The 6,000-nt window shown below is 38.9% G+C and overlaps 1 pseudogene; it reads right to left on the bottom strand.

Annotated features, from left to right (window-relative positions):
* Nucleotides 1-1,025: 1,025 nt before the first annotated feature.
* LOC118797714 lies at nucleotides 1,026-5,589 on the bottom strand (annotated as a pseudogene).
* Between the last annotated feature and the right edge of the window lie 411 nt (nucleotides 5,590-6,000).

The following is a 6,000-nucleotide window of genomic DNA, read 5'->3' on the forward strand; positions in this document are numbered from 1 at the left end:
TTAGTGAAAATTACACACAAGTTAAGTTAACTTTGTTAAGAACTTTAGACTGGTTTGAAAAAGCCACCTAATAAATCTATACATTGTTTGGTTGAACTAGCTAATGTTGAAAACACTGTGCATGCTGTTTAAATACTGTGTGTATGTGTAGTAGTATGTGAGAATGAGTGAGTGAGTGAGCGATTGAGTGTGTATTTGCATATGTTTGTGAGAGAAAAAGAGCAAGAAATGAAGACAGACAGTGTAAGTGTGGAGGGAAAGAGAATATGTTGTATTTGTATGAGTGAATGTTTGCATGTGAGTTTGTATATAGTGTCTACGTAGGGTGAAATAGTGTGTAAATACTGTGTGTTAGCTATTAATTTTGTGTTTAAGTGTGTAATGGTGGTTATTAGTGTATTTTTATGAGTAGTGTGTGTACATGGTAGTAACGTTGTAATTACTATGTAACTACTAGGTAAAACCTTTGTGACAACAATATAATTACTGTGCATCCATGGATGAGTCTTTATGTAACATGTATTTGGACCACTGTGTGAGATGTAGCCCTCAGGGTGTCCATAAGTGCAAAGACTTATCAGAAAATAGCGTCTTTACTAAAAGAGCTGTCCAACTGTGATTGTTGGACACTGATTTAATGTGTAATGGGCTACATTATATCCTCACATTTAACATGAACTGTCTGAATAATAGTTATAATTGAATTTCACCAGCCTGGTGTTGGGCAGTTCGGTTGTATCTGCTAATTTCTGCTAGGTCTCCTTAGCTAACTAGTCGTCGTTATCAATCAGTGACACAAAACAAATGGTCACTTCTAATGTCCAGCACTCTGGCAGTTTCTCTCAAAATTGTTTACTAAATGGGTCATAGAAATCCGTGAGTTCCCTGCATCCATTTTGAAGGTGAAATGGCAGAGTCTTCTCGCACACTGTTAGGAAATGGTGTGAGACTGTTTTGTTATTTGTTATTTAGTTTCTCAAAACTCTAAAACTGTGAGAGTAATAATAAGACTTAATGTCTCGAACTCACAACAACATTCGCGTATACACTGGATTCGTCTTCACCAGGTGGACTGTGGTCTTTTTGGCCTTCGTTCTGCAGGACAGAGAGTTAGAGAACATGAGCAGATACACTGATAAACATCAAAAAACTTTACAGTGGTCAGTCACATCTGTCCACTGCAGGTCCACCACTGGTGAGAATCAGGACCCAGATAGTGCTCTCTACACCTGTGAACTACCACATTACACACACTTTCATATTAAAGCAGAATTAAAGGATTGATATCTAGAGCTCACCGCATAGATTGGTTGATCCATATTTTCATCCTGCTTCTTTCTCCTGCTGTCAGAAAACAGCCAGTAATAAACCAATAAATAAACATCAGTGGTTATGATACAAATATGAACATTTAGCCTTGTTAAATGAACTGTTTATGAAAAATAATGATCTTTCATTGTTATTCTTACCTCCTTCACAAAACTACAGTGAGAAAGACTAAAAAAATAAAACAAAGTCCGACTCCAACAGCTACATACAGAATCACAGGGTAGCCTGTATAGGGATACACAAACAGGCAACATTCATAAATGAATAAACATTAGTACAAATATGAACAACATAATAATATGATCTATAAAAGAGATCATACTTTGAACTACAAGCTATAATCTTGTCTCTCACCTTTTAAAGAGACTGGCACTCCAGCTGACCTCTGAGCTCCATGTTCATTCTGAGCTTCACAGTAGTACAGTCCAGTGTGGTCAGCAGTGATGCTGATGATGCTGTAATTCTGTCCAGATCCTACAGGTGAGGTTCCACCTTCTTTGAACCAGGTGTAGTTCTTCACAGGTGGGTCTGCATCACTACTGCAGGTCAGAGTCACTGAACTGCCCTCCACTATTTCACCAGAGGGACTGATGGACACTGAGACACTATTTGGAGGATCTACAGCAGACAAGATGAAATGATAATGAACTTTGAGATTTCTGGGCTTCCTCAAATCATCTAACACAGCTTAAAACAGTCACAAGAAGCTTACAAAGAACATTAATCTGCACAGCAGTGGAGTTTCTCTCTCCATGATCATTATGACTCTGGCATGTGTATTCTCCACTGTCCTCAGATGTGATGTTGGGAATGTTGTAGGTTTTTCCTTTTCCTACTGATGTTGATCCCTTAAACCAGGTGTAGTTCTTCACAGGTGGGTTTCCATCACTGCTGCAGGTCAGATTCACTGAGCTGCCCTCCATTATTTCACCAGAGGGACTGATGGACACTGAGATATTCTTTGGAGGATCTACAAGAGACAAGGATAAAAGTAAATTAGCTGTTACCCAACCCTGTAAGGGATCAGCCTGTGATGCTGCCTGCCAGTAGAGGGTGATGGCAGTGAGGCACCACTGGTCCAGGGAACTCCAGTTCTCAAAAGCCAATGGGCTGATAAGCACAAACCAGGCACACCTGTGTGATGCTGCACTTGAGCCCATGGCAAACAGCAGTTTGGCACTGCACCTTGTAGATGGGTGACCATATAAATCAGAGAGCAAAAGAACAGAAAGAGAAAATGGCTCTAAAATGAAAAGAGAAAAGAAACATAAAAGATATAAAAGTGTTATTACCCTATGGGTCATAGTTTTTTTGTAGTGTGTCTTCTGTATTTATTGCAGAGCTGAGGGAAGATACACTGAGCCACCACCAGGGGGAGCCGCCAATAAAAGAGAGACGCCCAAGAGGAAGTGGCGGTGCTTTTGCCTCTGGCGTGGCTTCCGTTGTGTTCCCGGTTCCCTGCAGTCATTTGAGCGACACTACTGCTGTAGAGCTGTGTTGGTGTGAGAACTTGGCTGCTGGTGTATGGTTTATTGGTGTTTTGCTGTTTGTTGTTGAGATTTTTGTAAAAGCTTGCTCATGCCGTTACACTTTCACTGAAGCATACTGTAAACACTCAGCTACCGTGGCTGCCCAGACAATAGCTCTTGTACATAAATTCTCATTGGGGAAGAGGGGGTTATTTTTTTTTTTGTTGTCTTTCTCCAGGTTTGCTTTAGTTAGGAAGTTAGGTTAGAAATTATATTTTATTTTATTTTTGTTTGTTAGGTAAGTTATATTTTTCTAAACTTAAGTTAGCTGTGTTTTTGTTTGTTATTTTACCCTTCCCTCCCCTAATGTTTCATAATTGTCTAAAGCCTTGAACTCTTGAAAATAAAGCCAAATTTTTATTGTCGCAAACATTCGTTGTCTGTGTGACTTGGGAAACCGGGAGGGCATGGAGGTCTCTTAATTTTTATGTTGTGGCCCGACCTAGACCGGGTCGTAACAAAAAGAAAAGAGACAAACAGGCCCAAATCAAAGAGAGAAATAACTAGAAGCTGCTAAAGTAAAGCAAAGAGACAAACCGTCCTCCCCTGCAAGAAAGAAAACGAAAAAGAGGGCTGAGAAGAATGTCTGCCCCAAAAGTGTCAGAAGATTGAAAGAACGAGGAGATCAGGGGTTCAATCCCGGCTTGAGGTGACACTACACCAAAATGCACAACCATTCCACTCCAGCCTACTCACAATTATCCACTATAAGCAGTTGAAAAATCTTATCGTTTGATTCAATTAAAACCTGGTATATATGGGTTTTGACCTAAGTGCTTCACACTCTTACTGTGCCGAAACAAATGGAGCTCAACAAATAATCATCAAGTTACAAAGAACATTTAATTTCACCAGAGGGACTGATGGACACTGAGGCGCTCTTCGGAAAATCTAAAGACTCACATAACCTTATTTACATTAATATAACATGATGTTACCAAGACATTTATTATCCTCTTTTCCTGCTAAAACCACTGCTTAGTATTTACAGTATGTAGTGTAGTGAACAATATAAACTAAACTTACATCTGACTCTGAGGTTGTGAGCAGTAGAGTTGAGATGTTGATCCTCTTACAGCACAGCTATAACTGCCTGCATCCTCACTGCTGACTGTCTGCAGGTGGAGCTGGTTGTTCTTGATGGTCTTTGTGGTTAAAGGACGTCCATTTTTGTACCAGATGAATGTTGGGTCAGTCAGACTGCAGGTTGTTTTACATGTCAGATCTGCTGTTTGTCCCTCTGTCACTTCTCCATGAGTTTCCACATGGAGCTCTAAGACAATGACAAAATTATTACTTTCGAAAAAAAGCTAAACTCAGACTTTTGAATGGAAAAAACTTTGATTTTTTTGTATTAAGTTTTCTGTCACAGTGCTGGGGAACTTGACAACTGCATGGCTTAGTGTTCCAAGGTCTGACGTGAATAGGATGAAAACAAATGCATGGAAATCAGTGGAGCCAACATGTTGAATATATAACCCAAATGTTTAGTTATATCCACGAATAACTTTAGCAGTCACTCATTAATCAGGAATGTGTTACCAAGTGAAATCAATGTCTAAAGTGAGAGGATGGATCGAGTCAAATATTTGTTAAATTTGAATTATCTTACCTGTGACAGTTAGCGTAACTCCAGGTCTTCCTAAATATTTTTGCATTTCTTGATCTGTCTTGATTCTGATGCAGTACTCGTGTTCGTCCTTCTTCATTACATTATTCAATTTGAGGGAAACAAGTTTCTGTTTATCACCCAAATACTCAACTCTGCCTGAGTAATCTGGGTTTTTGGACATATCAGGCCAACTCGGATTCTGATCTGGGTCCATAACCCAGAAAACTTCCGTCACTGTAAGATGTTCTGGGTGAGTAAAAGTTCCATTCATAAACACTGTGGATCCTTTTAAAGCACATATTTCCTGTTGGTTGTACTTCACACTCCACTCTGTTCCAAAAGCTCCTGAAACATATGATGCATGAAAGAGCTGATTACAGAGTCTGGAGCCCATAAGACAGTCAGAGTTACTGTAGCTTACAGCTTCACTTCTCCCCTCTCTAACTCCAGCAGCTACTCTACAACACTGAGCTGACTCTGAGAGATATCACAAAGTGAGAAGAGCTCTGAAGGTGTTGCAGCCAAAGAGTCAAAGAAGGGACAAGAGAGCAGCACAAACTACCAACTGAACACAGTGAATATGGTGTAGCTCAACGTATTGACAACTTACTTCACAAACAACTTAGTTCATGTGTACTTCTACATCACAACAATCCATTTTGATGTTGTAGAGATAATCTTTCAGTAAGATGTGTTGACTCACCTACAATCATCAGCAGAATCAACAGAGGAAGAGACGCCATCACATTAAAGCCTACAACAGTAACACATAACAAATATACTCTTTGCAGACAAAATTTGAAAACTGATTCATCCAGCCAGCTGTTTAAACACATTATATTGTCATCTAACAACAAAAAACTTTGGTCTGAATAAAATTATGACTTGTCTTAAAGTTCTAAGAACTGAGCAACCGCCATTTATGTGGTCTAAATCTCTTTTGATCTTAATATACTCTAGTTCACTTATACTTTAATTCACCAAATGTTATGTTTTCTGTTACTATTCATCCTATTCAGATCTCAAGAATCAGTCTTACCGCACTGTAACGAGGCTCATCACCAACACCCAAATGACAAAAAATGAGAGCTTTGTCGACATGCAAACCGTTTAAATGCCTGTGGTTAACACAAACAAAGCTGCAAGCTGTTGCACTTTATAGAGACATTCAGAGTTATTAATATAAAAACTTCCTCTGACTGGGTACATGTGACATCTGCTGCAGCAAGACATCAGCATAATCTGCTGCAAAAACTAAATTTTTTATACTGAAATGTAAATAAATGTAGAGAAGGTGGAGAATGTTTTTGCATTGTGATACTTCAAACAGTAGCCTTTATAAGCAGCAGTGCTGGATCAGAGCTATTTTTGTTCAGAGCATGTGAATGAACTTTCTTTTTAATCCATTTTTTATTTTATAACTGTCTTGAAATCCAATCTATTAAAAAATCACAAATTAAAGTGTTGCATAATCACAACAAAACACTCAATGTTGATGATTAATGCTTACCATTTCTAGTGACTGATGAG

The sequence above is a fragment of the Colossoma macropomum genome, unplaced genomic scaffold (genome assembly GCF_904425465.1).
Source record: "Colossoma macropomum unplaced genomic scaffold, Colossoma_macropomum, whole genome shotgun sequence".
Classification (NCBI taxonomy): Eukaryota; Metazoa; Chordata; class Actinopteri; order Characiformes; family Serrasalmidae; genus Colossoma; species Colossoma macropomum.